We start from the raw sequence: 25,445 nt of genomic DNA, 5'->3' as shown, positions 1-25,445 counted from the left end.
ACAAAGATCTCTTCAGTCACTCCAGAACCTCCTGAAGCGTCCCTAGAACATCTGCTAGAAAAACTAAACCCATAAAGCTCAAAGAATCTCCTAAAAAACAACCTCCTAAAAACCTTAAAACATGCCATAGACAGGAACACCCAAAGAACCTCCTCAATCACATATAAAAAGTCTCGTAATGTAGAACCTTTTCAACTTCCTGTCTACATTCCTTAAAACCATCTAGAACCTCATCAAAGATGCCCAACACCTCATTGAACACCAACAAACTTCCTCAAAAATACAACAAACTGACCCTAAATAAACCTCCTAGATCCTTAGAACCTCCTCAAACACAACTGTCTAGAAATCTAGAACTTCCTCCAGAAAACAAAGACCTTTTTTCTTTTTTCAAAGAAACTTAGAACCTTCTCTACAAAATCAATATATTTCCTCACTTATCCCAGAACCTCTTTAACCACCTACATGACTTCAATGATGCCAAGAACCTACTTCAACACGACTAGAACCTTCTCCTGGATATACCCAAAGCTCATCACCCCAGAACCTCAATGATGGCTAGAACCTGCTCCAAGACCACTAGAACCTCCCCATGCATATATAGAACCTTCTCAAAGACGAGAACAAAAGACCTTTATGAACCTTAAAGACATCTGAGACCTTCTTAGAGACATTTAGAACCTCCTCACACATCCATAAAACTAAAGAAACCTAAGACCTCCCAGAACCTCCTCTTAGATAACCATCACCCACAGAACCTCCAAACCAAAAACAATCTTTAAGACAGAAGTTTATTTACATTTAATCAAAACAACCATTTGTCCTGATCCTGAAGACTCTGGATCTGAACCAGGTCTTTGGTGTTAGTGTTGGACTTTGTACGTCCTCCATCCACCCAGACCTCCTCCTGAAGACAGTCCAGCCAGATATTACACTTCAGTACAATCTAGATGAAGACACTTAATGAACCTTAAAGACATCTGAGGTCTTCTTAGGGACCTGAAGAACCTCCTCAAAAGAAACCTAAGACCTCCCAGAACCTACTCATATATTACTAACACTCACTGAACCTCCAAACCAATAAACTCTTTGACGAGTTTATAGACATTTAACTAAAAGCACCTTTTCTGAACCTTAACTAAAGTGTAAACTCTGGATGTGAACCTGGTGTCTGGACCTCCATCTACCCGAAAACCTTCAGAAATATAAAGATTAATTTTAAAACCCAAGTTCAATCAGCAATTACACTTCAGCACAATCTTCATGTATCATTTAATGAACCTTAAAGACATCTGAGACCTTCTTAGGGATCTGAAGAACCTCCTCAGACATCCATAATAAAACCTAAAGTCACCCAAAACCAACTTATCCATTATAAACATCCATAGAAGTTCCCAAACAATCAATTCTTTGACAAGTTTATTGACATTTAACCAAAACTATCATTTGTCCCGATCCTTCAGACTCTGGATGTGAACTAGGTCTTTGGCTTTGGTCTTTGGATTCATAGAAAAACCCAAATCTAAGCTGAGATTATCTTTGACCTAAACCTAACTGGGAGTTAGTTGAGTATAAACGTCATTTCTAAGAGGCAGGATTCATTCAGGTACACTTCACGATGAGAATTCTTGTATCGTATAAAGACAGGAACTTAAATTCACAGAGATCTCTTGGATTCGTCTCCAGCCTCATCTGATCTGTTGAACTCTGCGTCTTCTTCACCGTCAGATGATCGACCATGAGACGTGAAAGCAGATTAACCAGACGGACTGAAGGGAAACAAAGCAGCGCCTCCCCAGGAGACCGAAGACTAATCCTGTTAAACCCCCCATTAAATATTTAATGAGCACAAAGAGGAACCGACAGCGAAGAAAAACTGAGCCGTCCACATTTAAAGAAACGTCCCGAGAGACAAAAACCACCGACTGAAGCTTCACAGTAGAAAAATGTCAACCAGTTAACCAGCTCAGTTATCAAAAGGCTGCTTTTTAAAACAGGAAGTCACCGGAGAAGATAAATGTTTAAACAACAGTGAAGTTAGAAGAAAACTTTACCTCAGAAACGAAATAAAGATGAACTGAACTGTGTTTTTAAAGGATTTTAGTTTTAGTTGTGTTTCATTTTCGTTAGTTTTTGTCGCAAAAAACAGACGTTTAAAGTCAAGTTTTCCGTTGTTAAAATGACAAATGTCTTTGTTGTCATTTTAAGATGTGGTGTTAAATATAAATAAACAATGACTGAAAATGACAAAAAGCAACTCGAAACAGTGACTGCAAACTATCAAAAAAGTGACATAAAATGACTGAAAATAGCAACTGGAAACTATGGTTAAAGGTGGCAGAAAACAACAGAAATCAGTGACAGAAAACAATAAAATAACAGAAAACAGCAACAACAATAAAAGACAACTGAAAATGACAGAAAACATCATGAAACAGTGGCAGAAAACAGCAGCTAAAAATGACAAAAGCAACTTTTTTTGCCATTTTAATGTGTGGTGTTCTGTCGTTTTTAGTCGCTGTTTTCTGTTGTTTTTGTTTGTTTTCAGTCACTGATTTACGTTGCAACTGAAAGTGATCAAAAGTCACAAAACAGTGACTTAAAACAACAGAAAACAGCAGCTGAAAATAACAAAATGACACAAAACCACAACTGAGGACATGACGAGATTCCAGGCATGCTGGGAGACAACACAAGAGAACCAGCAGAGAACCTTCAGAAACTGTATGAAAACCTTCAGAAAACTGACAAAAGATCATCAGAAAACTGTCAAGAAACATCACCTCCTTAAACACCCTTAAAATAACCTTCATGAATGACTCCAACCCCAACAGAACGTCTCCATAGACCCCTAGAACCTCCTCAGACATTCACATTGTCCTAAAGTTAGTCCAACCAGAGATAACACTTCAGTCCAGTCTTGACGGACGCTTAAAGAACCTTAAAGACATCTGAGGCCTTCTTAGAGACCTATAGAACCTCAAACATCCAAAAGACTTCCCAAAAGAAACCTTAAATTAACCAGAACCTACTCGTACTTTTTAAACACCCATAGAACCTCCAAAACAATAAATTCTTTGATGAGTTTTTTTGACATTTTACCAAAACCACCATCTTTTCAGAACCTTAACCAAAGTCAAACTCTGGATGTGAACCTGGTGTCTGGACGTCCTTCTACCTGAAAACCTTCAGAAAACTGTCAAAAAACATTACCTCCTGAAACACCCATAAAACGTCCTTCATGAACGACTCCAACCCCAACAGAATGTCTCCATAGAAACCTAGAACCTCCTCAAACATTCACATCACCTCCTAGAAATCTGGATGTTCCTGTAGATCTCTTCATTCAACCCTAAATCACCTCCTCAAGAAAAATGATTGATCAACTTGATCACCCCAGAACCTCCTGAATCACCACTTGAACATTTTTTAGAACACATAAACCTCCAAAAATCATCTAGAACCTCTTTTAACACCCATAGAACTTTCCTGAAGATGCCAGGAACCTATTCGATTTCCACAGATACCTAAAACCATCTCAAACTTACATGACCTTCTAGAAATCTAGAACCTCCTCAAGTAAACAAAGATCTCTTCAATCATTCCAGAACTTCCTGAACCGTCCCTAGAACATTTGCTAGAAAAACTAAACTTGTAAAGTTCAAAGAATCTCCTAAAAGACAATCTCCTAAAAACCCTAAACCATGCCATAATCAGGAACACCCCAAAGAACCTCCTCAATCATAAACAGAAAGTCTTCAAAAGATATGGTAGAACCTCTTGAACTTCCTGACTACAGATCTTAAAAACATCTAGAACCTCTTCAACTTCCTGTCTACACACCTTAAAAACATCTAGAATCTCTTCAACTTCCTGTCTACACACCTTAAAACCATAACTCTTCAAAGTTGAAGAGGTTCTAAATGTTCTGTCGTTTTTAGCTGTTGTTTTTGCTGTTTTTAGTTGTTTTAAATTCTGCTCTCTTTTGTTTATGGTTGATTTCATCTGCTGTCTTCTTTTGCTTTTAGTCACTGCTTTCCCTGGTTGTTTTTTTGTCAAGTCATTGCTGTTTTCTGTCATTTTCAGTTGAAGCTTTTTGTTGTTTTAACTCACTGTTCTCTATTGTTTTGTTACTGATTTCTGTTGCTGTTTTTTAGTCATTTTAATTCACAGTTTGATGTTTTTGCCGTTTTTTGTCATTTTAAATTTATGTTTTGTTTTTAGTGACTTCTTTCTCTTGACAAAAACTGAAGTAAATATCAATGCTGTTGATGCTAATGCTAACGGTAATACTAATGCTAATGCTAGGTTAGCGGTACCTGCAGAAAAAGTGCTTATGTTCAATTTTAGATTAAAAAAGCAAAACACAAAGACATTAGTCCATAAAATTGTGTTTTCAAGACAAAAACTGAAGTAAATATCACTGTTGTTAATGCTAATGCTAACACTAATTCTAATACGAGGTTAGGCATTAGCATTAACGTCAATTTGTAGCTATTTTCTGTTGTTTTCATTTTTGGCTATCTTTTGTTTTCAGTCACTACTTTATCTTCCTGTTTTTTTGTCCATTTAGTTCTGTTTTCTATAATTTTCTGTCACATACAGCAGCTAAAAATGTCATAACGGCAAAAAACAGTGACTGGAAATGATAGAAAACAGAAATAAATGGACAAAAAACAGGAAGAGAAAGCAGCAGCTAAAAGCAAAAGAAAACAGGAAATAAAAGAGAAAGGAAAAACCACAGAAAACAATGAATTAAAATGCCAGAAAAGAACCACAAATTGATGCTAATGCTAATGCCTAACCTAAGATTAGCATTAGCATTAGCATTAGCGTTAGCATCAGCATCAACAACATTGATATTTACTTCAGTTTTTGTCATTAAAACACAATTTCATGGACTAATGTCTTCGTGTTTTGCCTCTTTAATCTATAATTAAACATAACCACTTTTTCTTCAGGTACCGCTAACCTAGCATTAGCGTTAGCATTAATTTTTTTCAATTTCAATTTTATTTATATAGCGCCAATTACAGTCAAATTGTCTCGAGACGCTTTACAGAACCCATATGCCTGACCCCCAGAGCAAGCCAAAAGGCGACAGTGGCAAGGAAAACACCCTTTTAACAGGGAAAAAAACCTCGAGCAGAACCCGGCTCTAATGTGGGGGGACCCATCTGCCTGCTGGCCGGGCGGGTTGAGAGGGACAGAAGAGGTAGAGAGATAGAGATAGAGGGGTAGAGGTAGAGATAGAGGGATACAGATAGAGGGGTAGAGATAGAGGGGTAGAGGTAGAGATAGAGGGATACAGATAGAGGGGTAGCGATAGAGAGGTGGGGGGTGGGACACAAGGACCATAAAACACAGCCACACATCTGAAGCATCCAGCATCCAGCTCTGGGACCAGGGACACTCGGAGAAAGGACACAGAAAGAAACAGAGTGAATGTAATGCAATAATGGTATATATAGTAAATACATAGGTAGTTAGAGAAGGGCTCAGTGCATCCAGAGAGGTTCCCCAGCAGCCTAGGCCTATAGCAGCATAACTAGGGGCAAACTAAAGGGACGTCAAGAGGGGAAGTCAGTTGTGCAAATGAAAACACCAGCTCACCCCGTCAGGGTCACCCAGTCAGCCCTAACTATAAGCTTTGTCGAAAAGGAAGGTTTTAAGCCTGGTCTTAAAAGTAGAGAGGGTGTCCGCCTCCCGAACCCAAACTGGGAGCTGGTTCCACAGGAGAGGTGCCTGATAACTGAAGGCTCTGCCTCCCATTCTACTTTTAGAGATTCTAGGAACAACAAGTAAGCCTGCAGTCTGAGAGCGAAGAGTTCTGCTAGGGTAATATGGTACTATCAGATCTTTAAGATATGATGGAGATTGGTTGTTAAGAGCTTTATATGTCAGAAGAAGGATTTTGAATTCTATTCTAGATTTAACAGGGAGCCAATGAAGAGGAACCAATATAGGAGAAATATGATCTCTCTTGCTAACTCCCGTCAGTACTCTGGCTGCAGCGTTTTGGATCAGCTGTAGATGTTTCAGAGAGCTATTGGGACAACCTGATAATAAGGAATTACAGTAGTCAAGCCTAGAAGTAACAAATGCATGGACTAGTTTTTCTGCATCACTCTGAGACAGGATGTTCCTGATTTTCACAATATTTCTCAGGTGGAAAAAGGAAGTCCTACAGATTTGTTTTATGTGCGAGTTAAAGGACATGTCCTGGTCAAAGATAACACCGAGGTTCCTCACAGTAGTACTGGAGGCCAATGTAATGCCATCCAGAGTAACTATATGCTTTGAAAGCAATTCTCTAAGATGTTTGGGGCCAAATACAATGACTTCAGTCTTGTCTGAATTTAGTAGTAAGAAATTATAGGTCATCCAGGTCTTTATGTCCTTAAGACAATCTTGCAGTCTAGCTAGCTGATTAGTTTCATTTGGCTTCATAGATAAATACAATTGAGTGTCGTCAGCATAACAATGGAAATTAATACAGTGCTTCCTAATAATGTTGCCTAAGGGAAGCATGTATAATGTGAACAGTATTGGTCCTAAGACAGAACCCTGAGGAACTCCATGATTAACCCTAGTATGCTCAGAAGAGTCATTGTTGACATGCACAAACTGGAACCTGTCTGATAAGTAGGATTTAAACCAGTCCAGTGCTGTCCCTTTAATGCCAATACAATGTTCTAGTCGCTGTAATAAAAGTTTGTGGTCGATTGTATCGAATGCTGCACTAAGGTCCAATAAAATAAGTATAGAGACCAGTCCATTATCTGACGCTATGAGAAGGTCATTAGTAACTTTCACCAGAGCTGTTTCTGTGCTATGATGCACTCTGAAGCCTGACTGAAACTCTTCAAACAGGCTATTCCTTTGTAAATGTTCATATAATTGATTTGCAACTGTTCTTTCCAGAATTTTAGAGAGAAATGGGAGGTTGGAAATTGGTCTATAGTTGGCTAAAACATCTGGATCTAGAGTGGGCTTTTTAAGTAAAGGTTTGATTACAGCAACCTTAAAAGCCTGTGGTACATAACCTGTTACTAGAGAGAGATTAATCAGATCTAACATTGAGGAATTAATTAAAGGTAAAGCCTCCTTGAACAGTCTAGTTGGGATAGGATCTAAAAGACATGTTGATGGTTTGGATGTAGAAACTATTGAAATTAGTTCAGAGAGATGTATGGGGGTGAAAAATTCTAAATATCCATCTGGTCTTACAGCCAATTCTAAAGTGTCTGTACTCGATGATACATCTGTGACATTTGCAGGAAGGGCCAGATTAATTTTTTCTCTAATCATAATAATTTTATTTGTAAAGAAGCTCATGAAGTTGTTACTGCTCAAAGCTAAAGGAATACAAGTTTCAACAGAGCTCTGACTCTTTGTCAGCCTGGCTACAGTGCTGAAGAGAAACCTGGGGTTGTTCTTGTTTTCCTCTATTAAAGATGAATAATATGTTGTCCTGGCATTACGAAGAGCTTTTTTATAAATTACTAGACTTTTTTTCCAAGCTACATAAACTTCCTCTAAATTAGTGGAGTACCACTTCCTTTCCAGCTTTCGGGACGCCTGCTTTAAAGTCCGCAGCTGGGAATTATACCAAGGAGCAGGTCCTCTCTGAGATAGAACTTTCTTTTTTACAGGTGCAACACTATCAAGTGTTGTACGCAGTGAGGCTGCAGCATTATTAACAATATAATCCACTTCTGTGGGGGTAAAATTATAATATTTCCCTTCCATTATATCAGTAAGTGGTGCTGGACTAAATAGAGAGGGTATTATTTCCTTAAATTTAGTCACCGAATTGTGAGACAGACATCTACTGTAATGATATTTATTCTTAACTCCTATACAATCTATTGTTGTAAATTGAAATGTTATCATAAAATGGTCAGAAAGAAGAGGGTTCCGGGGAAATACTGTTAAATGTTTGATTTCTATGCCATAAGTCAGAACGAGGTCAAGGGTATGATTAAAACTATGAGTTGGTTTATTTACATGTTGAGAAAACCCAATTGAGTCTAATATTGAATTAAAAGCAGTCGTAAGGCTGTCACTGTCCACGTCAACATGAATGTTGAAGTCACCCACAATAATGACTTTATCTGAGCTGAGCACTAAATCAGATAAAAAGTCTGAGAATTAAGATAAAAACTCAGAGTAAGGAGCAGGAAGACGATATACAACAACAAATAACACTGGTTTCTGAGGTTTTAAATCTGGATGAGAGAGACTGAGAGTAAGATTTTCAAATGAACTGTAACTAGGTTTAGGTCTCTGGTTCATTTTTAAGCTAGAGAGGTAAATTGCTGCCACTCCTCCTCCTCGGCCCGTGATTCGAGGAACATGACAGTTAGTATGACTAGTAGGAGTTGATTCATTTAGACTAACATATTCTTCCTGCTGCAACCAGGTTTCAGTCAAACAGAACAAATCAATCTGGTTATCAGTTATCAAATCATTTACTAACAGAGATTTAGACGAGAGAGATCTAATATTTAACAGACCACATTTAATTGTCCTGTTTCTTCGCTCAGTTGAAATAGTGGTATTAATTTTAATTAGATTTTTATGGTTATCGTTACCATTAGCATTAGCATCAACAACATTGATATTTACTTCAGGTTTTGTCAAGAGAAAGCAGTGACTAAAACAAAAGAAAACCACAAATGAAAATGACAGAAAACAAAAAACTGAAATTTGAAATCAACAGAAATAAGTGACACGATATGATACAAGATTGACAGAAAAGCACACAAAACAATGACTGAAAACAACAGAAAAGCACACAAATAAGCAACTAAAAACACCAGAAAACAGCGACTGAAAACAGTGAATGAAAATGACAAAAAACTATAGAGAACAGTGTTGAAAACAACAGAAAACGTCAGGAAACAGTGACCAAAAATGATATAAAATAGCAACTGAAAATGATCAAAGAGTAAAAATAAACAAAAAAAAGACACAAAGTCTTGACTAGAAATAAGAAAAACTAAAGAAAACAACAACTAAAGGTAACCAAAGGACACAAAACAGTGACTGAAAATGACAGAAAACTACCCAACTGAGCAACTAAAAACACCAGAAACCAAGGAAAGAAAACAGCAGCTGAAAATGACAGAAATCTGTTTTTATTCTAATGGACTCGACTGTCTGACGGTGGAAATAAATCTAAATAATTTTTGTTAGTTTTGGGCGCAAAAAACAGATGTTTAAAGTCCAGTTTTCCTCTGTTAAAATGACAAAAGTAAAGCGACTGAATGGACAGAAAACACATAAATGTGTTTTCTGTCCATTCGGTTGCTTTACTTTTGTCATTTTAATACGAGGTGTTCTGTCAGTCATATCAGAATATAAAAAAACTAAACAAAATAGCAGCTGAAAGCAACAGAAGCCACTTATTTTGTCATTTTAATGTGCAATGTTCTGTCATTTTTGTTTTCTCTGATTTATGTTGCAACTGAAAGTGACTGAAGGACACAAAACAGTGACTGAAAAAGACACAAATAAGCAACTAAAAACAACAGAAAACAGTGACTGAAAACGACAGAAACCAGATCCAGATTTTTGCATTTTCTCTCAGCACATATCTTCTCCTTCATTTCATGATATATAATGTTAGAAATCAGATGTTTTTCCTCCTGATTCTGACCTGAGTGTCGTTTTTCCTCGGAGATCTTGTACTAATCTGTTTTTATTCTAAGGACCTGTCTGCTGGAAATAAACGAGGTGTGGCCTCCGATCTTCCTAAAAGTTAAACATCCATAAAAGGCTGCAGGAACTCCGACCTTCAGGACGTAACCGAGCAGGAAAAGCCAATGATGTGTACAAGGCCCCGCTAGCCCCGGCTGATTAGGATAAAATATGTCTGGGAGGAAAGAGAACGTCTCCGCTGACAGATACGATCGGCTGCTTTAATAAGAGCTGCACTAAAATGTTTTACTGGCCTCCATAAAACACGTCTGACAGCAGAAGAACCTGAACCACGTGGACGATTCTAGAAGATCTAAACATTTAGAAAAACATCTTCAGAAGAAGAGAACATCCACCTTCAACATGAAAGCAGCTCTAGAGGATCATTCTGGTGGATTTATGGTTTAGAGATTCAGAGAAACGACGACTAAACTGTATAAAGGACAAACTTCATGCAGATTTACAGAGAAAATAAAAGATTTCTACACAAATCAGCTGCTTGAACGAACATTTAATAAACTGCATTATTGATCTACGTCTAGAATCGGGTTTATTTACGTGGAAATAGACTGAAAATGACAGAAAAACAGCGACCAAAAACAACAGGAAGTGACATCAGCCTAAAAACCACTGAAAACGACGACAAAAAAAGGACAAAATAGCGCAAAACCACAGAAAACTGCAATAACACAAAACAAATGACAGTAAACCGCACAGAACGACACAAAACAGCGACTGAAAACTGCAAATTAATGACAGACGATGACACAAAACACAAAAAACAACAGGAAGGGACATCAAACAGTGGCTGAAAACCACAGAAAACGACGACAGAAAAGGACAACAGACAAGGACAAAAACAGCGACTGAAAACAGTGACAGACAATAAAAACAACAAAAAAACAACAAAAAACTGCAATGCAAAACGACTGAAAATGAGAGAAAAACAGCAACAAAAACAACAGGAAGTGAAACCAGACAGTGACGGAAAACAACAAATTAATGACAGAAGATGACACAAAACAAAAAACCCAACACAAAACAACTGACAACTACAGAAAACAGTGACAGAAAATGACAAAACAGCAACTGAAAACAACAAATTAGTGACAGAAAACAAATTAAAATTCACAGAAAACAGCACAAAACAAAACGATGACTGAAAATGACAGAAGATAACAAGAAACAGGGACCAGACACCATGAAAAATGATGAAATAAAATGAATGAAAGCAGCGACGGAAAATGAGGTGACAGAAAATAACAGAAATCAGTAAAAACAAGACAGGAAATGAAACTTTGCCTCTTGGAACCACCTTTTAGTGAACTCTGTTTTCCATCTACCTAAACATGACAGTTTGGAAACATCTAATTAAATCTGTCATTCTGATCACTCCGATGTTCGGTTTTAATTTAAAACTTCATCTTTCGGTTAGTCTGGATGTTTTTCTACATCTTTGTGCTCCAGAATAAAAACTCCAGCTGAGCTTCCACACCTGTTTTAGTCAGATTTGTTGGGAAACATTAATGGAAAAGACTAAAATCAACCTTAAAGCTGCGTTCTGTCTGCCGGCCACCAGGGGGCGACTCTCTGGTTAGAGGAAGAACTGCACTGAGGAGAAAATCAGCTGATTTCTACGTGGATCTGTGAACTCAGACAATATAATTTATGTAAATTTACTGGACTAATTGAAATGTTAAAGTTAGGACCCTATGAATATGATTAATTATGCAAAGTTATCTAATTTAAATATTAAAATTAAGACCCTACAACATCACTAATTGGGTGAATTTAGGTCCTTTAAAAATAATGCTTAAAAAATCACTAAAATATTTTACAGTATTCTGTAAATTTACACGACTAATTTAAACATTAATGTTAAGACCCTACAATATTATAATTTATGCAAATTTGTCTAATTTAAAGACCCTACAATCTCTCTATTTCTGTAAATTTATCTCATTTAATATGTCTAAGAAACCATAATATTAATATGTAAATTTACCGGACTAATTGAAATATTAAAATTAACTACTACTACACCTGTATTAATTATGCCAATGTATCTAATTTAAATATTAAAAATAAGGTATTACAATGTCACAAATTCTGTAAATTGATCTTTAGATGTAATGTCTAAGAAACCAAAATATCATGATAGTATTTTACAATTTTATTATGTAAATTATTCAGACTAATGTAAATATAAAGGTCATGATCTGTATGATATTAATTATGCAAATTTATTTAATTTAAATATTAAAGTTAAGGCCCTACAATATCACTAATTATGGAAATTGATCTAATTTAAATAAAATGTCTAAGAAACTACAATATTATGTTAATTCACCGGACTAACTGAAATGTTAAAGTGAAGACCTGGCAATATTATTAATTATGCAAATTTAGCTAATTTAAATATTAAAGGAAAGACCCTACAACATCACTAATTGGGTGGATTGAGCTCATTTAAATATGTCTAAAAAAACACAATATCATTAAAATATTTTACAACATTATTCTGTAAATTTACATGATTGAAATATAAATGTTCAGACCCTACAATTTTACAATTTATGCAAATTAGTCTAATTTAAAGACCCTACAACATAACTAATGTAAATTTAAGTCATTTAAATATTATGTCTAAGAAGCTATAATATTATGTACATTTCCCAACCTAATTGAAATATTATCCCTACAATATTATGTAAATTTATCTGTGATTTAAATAATAGGATTAAGACTTTATATATTAGAAAAAATACTAATTAACCCAATTATTTAACAGTCTCAGAAAAACAGAGTTTTACGGATTGTTGTGGCATTTTTTATTTTTAAAGTCCTTCAGAATTCTATATATTTCTTGGTTTTAAGCATGTATTGTTGGTGAATTTATTTACAATTTATTTATATTACTGTTTATTTTTCTTCTATTTTTTTAAAATTTACATTTAGTTTATGTACAGCTGCTTTAACCTAGCCTCTGGAGCTAATAAAACCCTGAACCTTTCTAATGTTTCTGACAGAATGAAAAGTTTTCATCGTCCGGCTCTCGACAGCTCCAACACTCAGGCTTGAAATCTGTTTGGAAGTCCTCGAGGGTGAAAAGCTGCGAGAGAAAAGCGAAGCTCCACAAAAAGGCCGGCAGCAGAGCGATTGGGCGGGAGGACGTGGTCGTGTGTGGTCCTTCTGGAAGCTGTCAGCGGCCGGACGGCGGCTGAATCCCGGCGAGCGATCAGGACTTTCTGCGGCTGACACCCCATTGAGGCCGAGGGCAGCCGTGAAATAAAAGCTGGAGGAGGCTGAAAGAAAGAAAGAGACGCTCCGGTAGTTTATTTAGCCCCAACAAAACCAGAGCTGCTCTGGTGGAAGAGAGTGATTGAACCGAGCTTTGTGTCGGCCTGAATGGATGTGAGCAAACACTGCTGGAGCAGCTCTGTTAGTTTTACCCATTTTCACGGAGGACTCCAAAGAAAGCTTCAGCGGGAACAAAGAGGCGCTGAGATAATTTCCCAACAATTAATATTGACTCACCGACACACTTAGACACCAAAACGCTCCATGGATGGTTAGAACTCAGCTCATACGCCCAGATCTGTGTTTAAAATTAAGGAAAATATCAAATGTGAGAAGATTTTGTGTCTCCAGATTTAAGCTAAAATAAACTGTTAGTCATTTAGAAGAACAACAAAGAACAGTTAGCTAAAACTAAACTGTTTCTAGAACCACCAAGAAAAGTTCTCCTGAAACTAAACTGTTCAAGAACCGAGTTTAACCGAAATATTAGTTCAATCATTGCATCGGCCAACTGTTAGCTAACCACAACTCGACTGGTTGAACTAAACCAGGAAAACTGTTCTGTCGACTAAACTAAACTGTTAACTTCAATTAAACTGAGCTATTTGCTAAACTGTTAGCTAAAATGATATAAACAGTTTTATCTGCTAAACTGAACCAAGCAAACTGTTTCCAGCTAAACTAACCTGCTAGCTAGTCAAAACAAAACGTCTTAGCTGCTGAACAAAACTCTTAGTTAACAGCTAACTATACCTGTTAGGCTGAACTAAACAGTTTTAGCTTTGAAAATGAACTGTTGGCTAACCTGAACATGTATTTATGAGGTCAATCGGACTTCTGCCTGCTAAACTGCACCATTAGCTAAAATCAGCAGAGTTATTTTAGCAGCTAGCTGTCAAAAGAACATTTCTGCTGCTGTGTCCTGTTAGCTTATCAAATTTAGCTGCAAAACTTTAGCTACTTTCATATGAGCAAAACTTGAGCAAAAATTGCAAAACAAAGCAAATTAAAGAAATTTGTTTAGCTGCCAAACCGTGCTGTTAACTGAACTGAAAAATACAATTTTAGCTGCTATACCGAAGCCTTTATTAAAATGAACTAAAACGTTGTAGCTTCTAAGCACGTCTCTTAGCTCACCGGACCAAACAATATTAGCTGCTCAGCTGAATTGTAAAGTTAGCTAACAGATTTTAGCTTCTACACAGGCCTCCTAACCAAACTAAACAAGACTTTGGCGGCTAGCCTTAGCTAACCAAAGAATCTCAGTTTTGAAAGGTAGCTAACTTGAACAAAACTAGCATTAAAATCAACAAAGCTCTTTTAGCTACTAAACTGTAGTGTTAGTTAATCTAAAGACCTAGCCTATGTTAGCTCCCATCATGATTCTGATTATTTAACATCACGGGTAACATTTTAGCTGCTAAACAGACCTGTTAGCAATCCTGAACTAAGCTAGTTTAGTTGCTATTCCAAACCGCTAAATTAAAAACAGCTTTTTTCAAATGCTAACACAAATTCAACTGTTTCTGCAGTGAAATCTGAAATAAAATGTGTAGCTAATCTTTATTTAGCAATCTGAACTTTTACAATTATTTCATACGTTTTTTTTGAATAAGTGTAATTTGGTACTAAATATGTAGAAAATGGAGAATAAATTCAGAATAAAGACCTTCTAAGATTCAAGAAGCAAACAATTAAACCGTGTAGAAAACAGTGACTGTGATGAAATTTCGCTATTTTAAGCTAGAATTTAAATTTTCAGATGTACCTTGCACAACAAGGACTCCCGGAAAGCTGAGTATCTGATGATTCTTTCTGTATTTACCATTGATAAATCATGTCTTTTGGAGTGGGTTCTGGAGCTCAGATGGTTTTAAGTTGCTCTTTTGTTGATTTACTGAAACGTTTAGGGTCAAATTTTCAACATTTCCTGGTCTTCAGTTGGAATGATGGAAGTGACCTTGACGGATTTGGAAGCATGGTGGTGGCATCATCATAACATGTTGCCTCTGGATCTCAACATTTTGCCATCACAAAATGCTGAGCTCCAGAGGCAGCATGTTATGATGATGCCACCACCGTGCTTCATCCAGCACTCGTTAACCTCATTCTGCGAAACATTTCTCTTAGTTTCTTTTGTGTTAAATTGCTGTCAAAGCGAGCAGCGAACACATTAAAGCTCAGACTTCAGTCATCCAGAGCAGGTTGATGCTCCGCTCTTTAAGGAGTCTTCTTTCAATTAGACGTTAGAAAGAGGCCGTGATTAAAACGCTACAAACACGCCATCTGAATGCAAACTCTACGACTGAAAGAGTCTCTGGAGTGCATTAAGAGGAGTCAGATGTGAATTAGCTCCTGAGAGGAACACAAAGGCTTGGCTGGCGTCTCCTCCCCTTTTTGTCTTCAGCCTCCAGCAGCAGAAACCAGCGAGGAGCTTTTCCAGCCGCCGTCGAGTCTTTGAGGCTCTGGAGGAGGAGATCCGTTAAATGAGGCCTGATCTGGACGTGTTCAGCCTCGGAGTGTCCTGGAGGACGGCTGCAGGTGCACAACGGCCGTAAAACACACAAAACACACTAAAGACCAAGAAAAGAAGTGGAGGAACGACGAGCTGCTGGTCGACTAAAAACCACAAAAAAACCTCCAGCCTAGATGACGGTTAAAGACAGTTTCTATCGACTAGACTGATGTCAGTATTCATATATAAGAGTCATTCCACAGCTGGACGACATTTAGGTCAAATACCAAATAATCCAAAGTTTTATGTCTCGTTTCTGTCGTTTTTTGTACTATTTTTGTAATTTTTGTTGTTTTCAGTCTCGTTTTTGTCATTTTATGTCTCATTTTTGTCGTTTTGTGTCTTGTTTTTGTCGTATTCTGTTTTGTTTCTGTTGTTTTCTGTTTCATTTTTGTCATTTTCTGTCTTTTCTTATTATCAGTTTGTTATGATACAACAGCTGGTGGCAGCAGCAGGTGATTTTGGGAATGTTTTGGATGAATTTAAAGTGTGAACAGATTCCATTAGCATTATTAGCATTATTAGCATTGTGGTCCTCTCTCTTTATTGAGAGTTCCTGCAGGTTGTTGAACTAATATATCTCCTTTTAATGCAGAGCAGCTTGTTAAACTCTAAGTTTTCTGTGGATAGATGGCTGCAGCAGATGTTGATTGGTAGATAAAGAGCAGATTATCTCCTGTAAAGCCTCTGATTTTACAGACTTCCATCAGAGACTGTAGCTGTGGGAATGTTTCAGGTCCTCTGGTGTTTCCTGAGGTGGTGGTTGACCTCCGTCTGCTCCTTCTGGAAGCTGCTTTTCCTGTTAGAACTCCTCTGAAGCCCGAGGCCGACCTCTTCTCCCAGCTGCAGCGGCGTTCGGCTTCTTTCCTGCGATGGTAATCTACGACGCCTCGGCTATCTGCTCATCTCTGAACTCTGAGCCGTTCTCACCTGAGAGGCTTTGAAGTGTCGAGAGGTGTGACTTTACTGCCCCAGATAAGATTCCTGAACGGCCGTAAATCAAAAGACGTCGCTGCAGGAGAAGAAAAGCTGGAGGCGAAAACACAGAGAGGCTGTTTGAGATGAAACATTCTGCACATACAAGACCAGAAGTTTACCAGCCGAGAAGACAGGATTTAGACCTGAAATATACTCCAAATGTACTCTAAATATACTCTAAATACACACTATATATGCTCTAAATATACATTAAATGTACACTAAATACACACTAAATACATGCTAAATATACATTAAATATACTCTAAATACACACTATATATGCTCTAAATATACATTAAATATACACTAAATACACACTAAATACACATTAAATATACTCTAAATATACACTATATATGCTCTAAATATACATTAAATATACATTAAATATACACTAAATATACTCTAAATATACACTAAATATACACTTAATATACTCTAAACATATGGTGAATATACATTATATATACACACTATAGAGTCAGGGATAAAATGATTAGGTCATTCTTTTTTTCTTCAGTTTCTTATTCATTTTAATGCCTGGTACCACTAAAGGTACATTTGTTTGGACAAATATAATGATAACAACAAAAATAGCTCATAAGAGTTTCATTTCAGAGCTGATATCTCAACATTCTCCGTGGTTTTCTTGATAATAACCAAAATCATTTCAATTCTTCCATCAATAGCTATGGCATTGTACTGCCAAAAACAGCTTTTAGACACTCCATGTCTTCTTTTCTGTCTGTTTTAGTCACATGATACCAGGGGCGGATCTACTGGGGTGGCATAGGGTAGCAACTGCCACCCCTAGAAGATGCCTTGCCACCCCGGCTGCCACCCCAGTTCTGAATGATCTAATTCAAAAATATGTATATGAAAGTTTGTGGCCTAAAGAGTGAAAGTCCAGGAAAGACGAATAACGAGTGAAACTCCGATGTCCGAGTGCTTTGAATGCACCATGTAGACGTCATGTCCTGTACAGTCTATGCTGCTACAGATACGAGGTAAAACACCCCCCTGAGGGAGCTGATCTTATTAGACCTCACTCATGTGGATGACAGCTGGACTTCAGTGTGACAGTAAGACACTAGTTAGACTGGGTTAGACTACATGCTAATATAACTGTTCACTATGTATTAAATGCTAATAGTGGCTAAATTCACATAAAGTGTTTGCTTGCGAGATGAGTCATGGTTTCCAGTGAGTCTGGGCCTTGCTAATTTTTACTTCTGTAGCTACAGCTGAAACCAAACTCCTTGTATGTTGTCTTCATGCTTGACATACTTGATATTAAAGCTGATTCTGAATAATTTAAAAATGTTAAAACTAGGTCTGTTGAAGACGTGAAAACTGTCAGTTCTCTGTGACGCAGGTCAACAAATAAACTTTAAATATCATCTCAGGTTTAATTTCTAGTAATTCAGTGTTTTTCTGGGATTTTATTGTTTGTCTTTTCTGTTTTCTAAAATCTTTTTTATGCTCAAATTCTTGTTCCTGCCAAACCTTTCATGGAAACAATGAAGCCTCAGCTAAAAACAAATAAAACTGTAATTATTCAGAGAGTTAATTAAACATTATTCTGATGAATCTATGTGTAAAACCACACGTGTGCTAAGTGTGTCAGTGGCGTGTTGACAGCAGCTCTATCAGAGGAAGCCTGTTATTTGGGTCACACATGAAATCAAACAGCTTCACCTCTAACGGAGACAGATGATTTATTCAGATGCTGGCAGACGCTCTTTGCTCGGCGACAGATTGTGTTCTTGGTGATCGGCCTGAAGGCTCCGAGGCTCTGAGCTTAGCTTAGCTTAGCAGCAGCGCTCCGGGACGCTAACGCAAAACAAAACACGACATGTAAATGAGGCGAGTTTGGATCTGATGGAGCAGCTTCAGTCTGTTTGGACTCTCAGTCCTGCTGCATGATGAATTAATCACGTCAGATTTATGTAAATAACTCAGTGATTAAATCTTTTATACTGTTCCCGTCTGACTCCAAGGAAAAGACAGAATACAAGATAAATATTGAATTGAAGCTTTAACTGTGAAACAACAAACCAGCACTTTAATTCAGATTAGAGAATAATTCAGGCTATAGAGGCTAAAACAGAAGCGCTAAGATATAAAGGCTAGTGAATGTTTAGTTTAGAACAAGCTAACTTTAGATACTAGTTCAGTTTAACAATTTAGCTGCTAAAAGTGTCAAGTTTCACTGAATTAGCCTTCATGCTACAGAGCTAATAGTTCCATTTATTAGATATCGAACTTTATTACAAGTTAGCTGAAAGAATGTGTAGGATCCCATTAGATAACTAGCATGCTAAAGGTTAGCTAATTTAGCATTAGTTTGTTCAGTTTAACAAGTAAAACATACAGGTTTAATAGTATTCTTAGATAGTTTAGAGGCTAAAATAGGTTTACATTGTTTATAGATTAGCTAACAGTACAGTTTAACCTCTACAACAATCATGCTTTAAGGAATTAGCCACCATGCTTCAGAGCTAACAGCTCTGGTTAGCAGCTAGAATGCTTTGGTCCAAATTAGTCAACCTTTTATTTGTTAAAATACATAAATTCTAGTTTGTTACTGGTATGCTTTAGCTTAGCTAATTTATCAGCTAAAGAAGGTTTACATTATTTACAGATTAGCTGATGGTTCGCTTTAATAATTTAGCTGCCAAAATAGTGAAGTTTCACAGAATTAGCCTTCATGCTACAGAGCAAATAGTTCCAGTTAGCTGTTGAAGTTTACAACACGTTAGCTAGCAGCTTAACTGAAAAGATGTGTAGGATCTTATTAGCTAACTAGCATGCTTCAGGTTAACTGAATTAGCAGCTAGAATAAACATTAGCTACACATTAGTTAGCTCAGTTTAACTTCCAGGTTTTATCTCTCAGGAAGTGAAACATCTTCCAGAACCGACCGGTTGGTTTCTATGGCAACCAGCTGGTGGTTAGTTTGGTTTGTGTCACTAACAGGTTAGCGCTACCTTTCTGGTTGTTTCCCCCCATCAGTCATCCTGTCGTCGTAGCGACGGTGAGGGATCGCAGCTCATTAATGATCTTCTGGAACCCTTTGAAGTTTGACGGTAGTCGATCAGCTGATCAGACGCCTCCAACCAGAAGCTTTTAGAAGTTTAGTAGAGATCAGCTGATCAGAAACCAGTTTAACTGCAGGTCAACAAGTCGTAGCTCCTCCAGGTGAAGATCAATCAGCTGATCAGCTGTCAGGTTTAATGAGCTCAGAACATCTGATGGATCAATAGTTCTACAGAGTTATGTTCTCCCTGAAGGATCCTTAGAAACTGGAGATCCTGAAGATGATTTATGGAGAGAAGAACACAGTTTACCCCAGTGCACCATGGGAAACCACAGCGTTGGTTCAGCCTGTTAAAGATGTTCCACCATGCTGAATGGATCTCCAACTACTAGATCTTCTGTTCACTGTTTCTGCTGCATTTATTTGATTCATCCAGTAGATTAGGTTTTTCTTTAATGACCGTTTTTGAATCAGTTTTAAGACTATTTTTTCAATTATTTTGGGAAGATTTATGTAATTTTAGACGAACTTTTCAATATTTTCGGTCAAATTCAATGATTTTGAATCATTTTTTCAAAAATGTTGGACAAATCTTGCATCATTTTTAGCATGAATATTTTAATTTTTAAAGCCTTTTTTGTTGTTTTCTGACTACTTTCTGTCATTTTGTGTCTTGTTTTTGTTGCTTTGTGTGTCGTAGTTTATCATTTCCTGTGTCTTTGTGGTGGTTTTATCTCCTCATCCTGTAGATGTTTTTCTATCTCCATGTCTCCTCAGATGTTAAACTCTGAGCTAATGTTGTCTCCTCATTCTTCTGTGGAGGTTCTCAGTCATCCAGGTCCTGGTGATGGTAGGAGCTTCAGGAGAAACCAGCTGGAGGTTCTGGAAGACGTTTCTAGAAACGTCTTCCAGAACCTCCTCATCCTGATTGTCCTCTCAGTCTAAAGTTGTCCAGAATAATGTAAAATTGTATGAAAGTAACATTAAATTGTCAAAAATTGACCTAAAAATGGTCCAAAATGACTCAAAACTGTCCAAATTAACTTGAAAAACTAAAACTGTCCAAAATGACTTAAAACTGGTTTAAAATGACTCAAACTGTTCAAAATGACAATTTTGACCCATTGGATTGTTTTTAGTCCATTTTCAAGTCTCTGCTCATCATCAGTTGAAGATGTTCCTCCATGCTGGATGGATCTCCAACAACTAGATCCTCGTTCACTGTTTCTGCTGCATTTATTTATTCATCCAGTAGCTTTGGTTTCCTCTAAGTCTCTCTGTGAAAACACTGCCTGCAGTTCAACCTGAAAACTCTCTGAACGTTTCCCTGTTGTTCTGTTGAAAACGCTCCATTTTTGGTAAATTTTTAAATGAATGAAGTGATTTTGATTGACCACGATTTAAAGTTAATAAAATCAGTTTATAAAATGAGTTTGAACCGTTTCTGGCTGATAAATGGTTTAAATTTGGAGTTGAGAGGTGAAGATTTGATGCTGTTTTCATCACAAACAACTTTAAACTCAAGGTTTTCTGGTTTCAGTTTGTTGATCAGAGAAGAACAAAAACATTGATTCTGTTATCGCTTGTTTTCCATCAGTATTTTGGGGCGTTTTCCTCTTTTTTCTGTCATTTTATCACCAAATCGATTGAACCTCTCAGATGAATTAATGGAAGTTGTCTCGTCCTTCGTGTCTTATTGACGACTAAAACCTTCTTTCACAGCGTTTTGTCATCCGATGAATTCATTCATCAAAGTAAATAAGCCATGTGTTGTTTGTCGCTCTGCACGGTGTCATCATCATCATCATCACCATGTTATTCTTGTTGTTCTCCTCCTCAGCCTGATCTCAGTTTGTTAATTAGCGTTTTGGTCGTCACACCTCCAACCGGAGCTTCTAATTAAGCAACACTAACGGCAGCAGGTGATTAATTACAGCAGAGTCAACAGCCCACGTCAACTTCCTGCAGAGATTCAACTCTAATTACCACACTTTGAGTCTTTGGGTTCGTTCGACTGAAACTGAAATCCTTGACGTTAAAAGTCCGTTCATGTTCAGACGCCTGGGAGTTACAGGAAGAACTCTGAAAACTGAAATTGAAGGACTGTTGGTCTTTCAGTGAAATATGTTCCAACAAAATCATGTATTACACATAAATTTTATGTTTTGTCAAAGCAAGACGCTAAATTCAGCTTTACGAAACTCTGAAGAAATGGTGGAAACCAAAGATGGAACTTTTTATTTATGACAAACTCAACTATGTGTGATTATTTATTGGCAAAGTCGCTACAAAAAGTCAGATATTGCTTGTGCATGTTACTGTTATTTACCTCTCAGTTTTACCATTAGCATTAGCAGTAGGTTAATCCAGCAGTTCAGCCAGCATCTTCAACCTTGTTGGGTAAATTCTCCCAGTCTTTATTCTCTGTTCTATTTAAACATGCAGCTAATAACTTTAAAATAACAATTAAAAACTTTGTTTTTTAAAATATTGGGTTCTGACTATCTGAGTTTTCTTTAAAATAACTCGTGTGTTTGAATATTGTAAAATTATGTAATTTTACAGTCAAAAGTGTAAAATCCATTTTATTATTTGTAAAAATGTGGATGTTTTGTGTGTTATTTTATAGATGGAATGTTAAATAATGTTATTTTTTCTGTCATATTAATATATGAATTTTACTGCTTTCATGTTTCCAAATGATCTTTCTGCTGTTTTTATTTTATTGTTAAATGAACCTGTTTGATTAGTTTTAATTGAATCTTTTCACATTTCTATTTATTTCTGGAGATCATTCAGTCTGTTTTGCTGCTGTAGTTTAAATGTTCAGATTATTTCCTCTAAAATGTGACAAGTTCTGCTCTGATTACTGGTTTGAGGTTCCAGCCTGTGGAGGATTTATGGAAATGAATCTTCCAGTAAACTTTCTTGGTTTAATCTCATTTCTTGTACTCTTCTGGCACCACTTGAACCCAGTAAACGGCTGAAAGCGGTTGTGTGTGTTATTTGTTTTCAGTCTTCCTGTCTAAACCTGGTATGTTGAACTTGTGTGTGGTCAGGAGGTGGAGGTGGGGGGCGCCACAGACCCACATTTTTACCAAACCACTCGCCGTCTCTCGGCAACGCAACCAAAGACCTAAACGCATTGACGGAGCACAATTGTGTTTGGCACCAGGGAAGTGTTAACTGGATAATCCCTGACGGCCGCCCAGATGCTGCCTGCTGCTAATTCACCACCGGACAGACGGCTACTGTTCAAACAGCAACCAGAGACACACAAAACATACAACAAGTTTACATACGCTGGAAAATCTGCCCAATATCTGGAGCATTCCAGCACTGGAGGACGTTGGGCTTCAAAATGTCTGGAAAATAAACCTTCTCTTGATCAATAGTAGGTATTGATTGGTTCAGCTTCCACATCAATGGTAGCATTTTTATTCCATGTTTTATTTATTGTTTGCTAACCCTATTCTCAGGGAAATGTCAAATATTTTTCCAATATGTATATTTTCTTGAAGACTTCTCTTCAATTGAGTCATTTTAAAGAACTTTTTGAACGCTTTGGATACATTTTTAGTAATTTTTCACTTTTTTTGGCAATTTAGAAATGTTTTTGTCATTTTAGATAAATTTTGAGCAATTTAAGGCAAGAACCGAGTCAGTTTGGACAGGTTTTGGGCCATTTTGGATAAATTTGGAGTCATTTTAGAGACTTTTTTCCATTTTAGACAAGAATTGGGCCATTGTGGACAAATTTGATTGAGAAAAAACTGGACTTCTCTTTACTCGAGTCATTTTAGAAAAGGCTTTGATCATTTTGGATCCAATTTTAGTAATTTTGGACAATTTTTTTTCAGTTCATTATATGATTTTATTTATTACCTAAGTATCATTGCCAGCACTGCTTTTTCCTGGTCTATTCCAACCTCATGTTAGTTTATTGATTGTATTTAAGTTTTGTATTTAGCTAAACAAATTGAATCGTTAGCTAATTGTTAACCAGCTAATGGTTAGCTAACAGCAATAAATAATTCTTAACTGTTTTCTACAAGTAAACATTTTTAGTTAAAAGTAATACATATTTAGCTTAAAGTAATAAATAGCTAGTTAAAAGTTAGAATTGTGAAGTAAAATAAATATCTAGCTAAAAGTAATAGTTAGGTAAATGTTTTAAATCATTACATATTTGTCAGTCAGCTAATCCTTAGCTAAAAACAATAAATGATTGTAAACCTTTTTCTAAAAGTAAATATTTTCATTTAAAATTAAAGCATATTTAGCTAAAAGTAAATAGCAGCTAGCTAACAGTTATAAATGTGAGCTTAAACAAAAGGCTAGCTAAAACTAAAAGTAATTGTAGTTAGCTAAACTTATTGAATCATGACCTTATTGTTAGCTAAAAGCAATAAACCATTCTAAACTGTTTTCTAAAAGTAAACATTTTTATTTGAAATTAATGAATATTTAGCTGAAAGTAAATAATAGCTAGCTAAGTTATAAATGTGAGGTAAAATAAATTTCTAACTAAATTAATAAGTAGGTAAATGCATTGAATTGTTAGCTAATCGTTAGCTAAAAGCAATAAATGATTCTAAAGACTTTTCTAAAAGTAAACATTTTAGTTAAAATTAATTATTTAGCTAAGAGTAAATTACAGCTAGCTAAAATTATAAATGTGAGCTAAAATAAAAGGCTAGCTGAAAGTAATCAAGGTTAGCTAAATGAATTGAATTGTTTGCTAATTGTTAGCCAACTAATGGTTACCTAAAAGCAATAAATTATTCTTAACTGTTTTCTAAAAGTAAACATTTTTAGCTAAAATTATTATTCAACTAAAAGTAAATAGCAGCTAGCTAAAAGTTATAATTCTGAGCTGAAATGATGGGCTAACTAAAAATAAGTAGTTAGGTAAAGGTATTGAATTGTTAGCCAGCTAATTGTTAGCTAAAAGCAATGAATGATACTGAACTGTTTTCTAAAAGTAAATAATAGCTAGCTAAAAGATAGAAATGTAGCTAACAGTAATCAAAGTTAGCTAAACGCATTGAATTATGAGCTAATTGCTAGCAAAAAAACAAAAAAAGATTCTAAACTAAGTAAACATTTAGACTTAAACTTAATTATTTATCTTAAAGTAAATGTTTAAATAATAATAATTTGATTATATTTTACCGATCGGTTGATGAGAACAAATGCTCTGATCCATAATCAATCAGAATCAGTTATTAACGTCAGACGGTAAAGATTCTGACATTAATCCTCAGATTCATCCGGCAACAATAAAACTAATAAATGTTTCCTGAAGGTTGCCTTCAGAGAATCTGATGTTTAGTCAATCATTGATTATTGATCAGGAATTTGCTCCACTTGTTTATTAGAATCATATCAGACGTTTTCCTGTCAGTTTATAGATTAAATAAACGTAAAGCAGCAGCAGATTCACATTAAAACGGAGAAAAACTCTGCAGTAAAATAATTAAATCCAGCATTAAGACGATCCGTCTGTGATATTAATATCTGAGAATTATTTCATATTTTATTGATACAGAATCGACCGATCAGTGACGGATATTTAATCACATCAGTGTCTAGTTTTCTATTTCTTTCTGCCTGTTAAAGGATTTTGGGTGAATTTATCTTCATTTGAATCAGAATAAAGATTTATGATAAAAAAAAAAACTAACAAGAAATTCAATATTTGTCTTTTTCAGTTTCTTAATTTGCGGCTTTTCTCTGTTTTTGCATCACTGACTAAAAACTGTGATGTTAAAAGCAGACGTCTCTTTGAGAAAATCACATTTATCTGAACAAAAATTCATACATGAAGCAATAAAAGACTTTATTATTATTAGAATTATTATTAGTTGAGCCTAAAAGAAGATTAAATAAAAAACTTCTAAA

The 25,445-nt window shown here is 36.1% G+C and overlaps 1 long non-coding RNA gene across 2 annotated transcripts in view; it reads right to left on the bottom strand.

Annotated features, from left to right (window-relative positions):
- Positions 1–10,242: 10,242 nt before the first annotated feature.
- The window catches only part of LOC118471325 (uncharacterized), a 34,292-nt gene continuing 19,089 nt past the window's right edge, over positions 10,243–25,445 (bottom strand). The window contains exons 2-4 of one of the 2 annotated variants that reach the window (XR_008601118.1): positions 16,451–16,549; positions 13,243–13,303; positions 10,243–13,010 (exon numbers count right to left, since the gene is read on the bottom strand). This is a non-coding gene — a long non-coding RNA (uncharacterized LOC118471325). Of the gene's footprint in view, positions 13,011–13,242; positions 15,059–16,450; positions 16,550–25,445 lie in introns of those variants that run through there. The other variant, XR_008601117.1, reaches the window with a different exon arrangement.

This window comes from Amphiprion ocellaris, chromosome 1, assembly GCF_022539595.1.
Source record: "Amphiprion ocellaris isolate individual 3 ecotype Okinawa chromosome 1, ASM2253959v1, whole genome shotgun sequence".
NCBI lineage: Eukaryota > Metazoa > Chordata > Actinopteri > Pomacentridae > Amphiprion > Amphiprion ocellaris.
The sequence above is the reverse complement of the archived record's forward strand: the minus strand, read 5'-3'. Positions and strand labels throughout refer to the sequence as shown.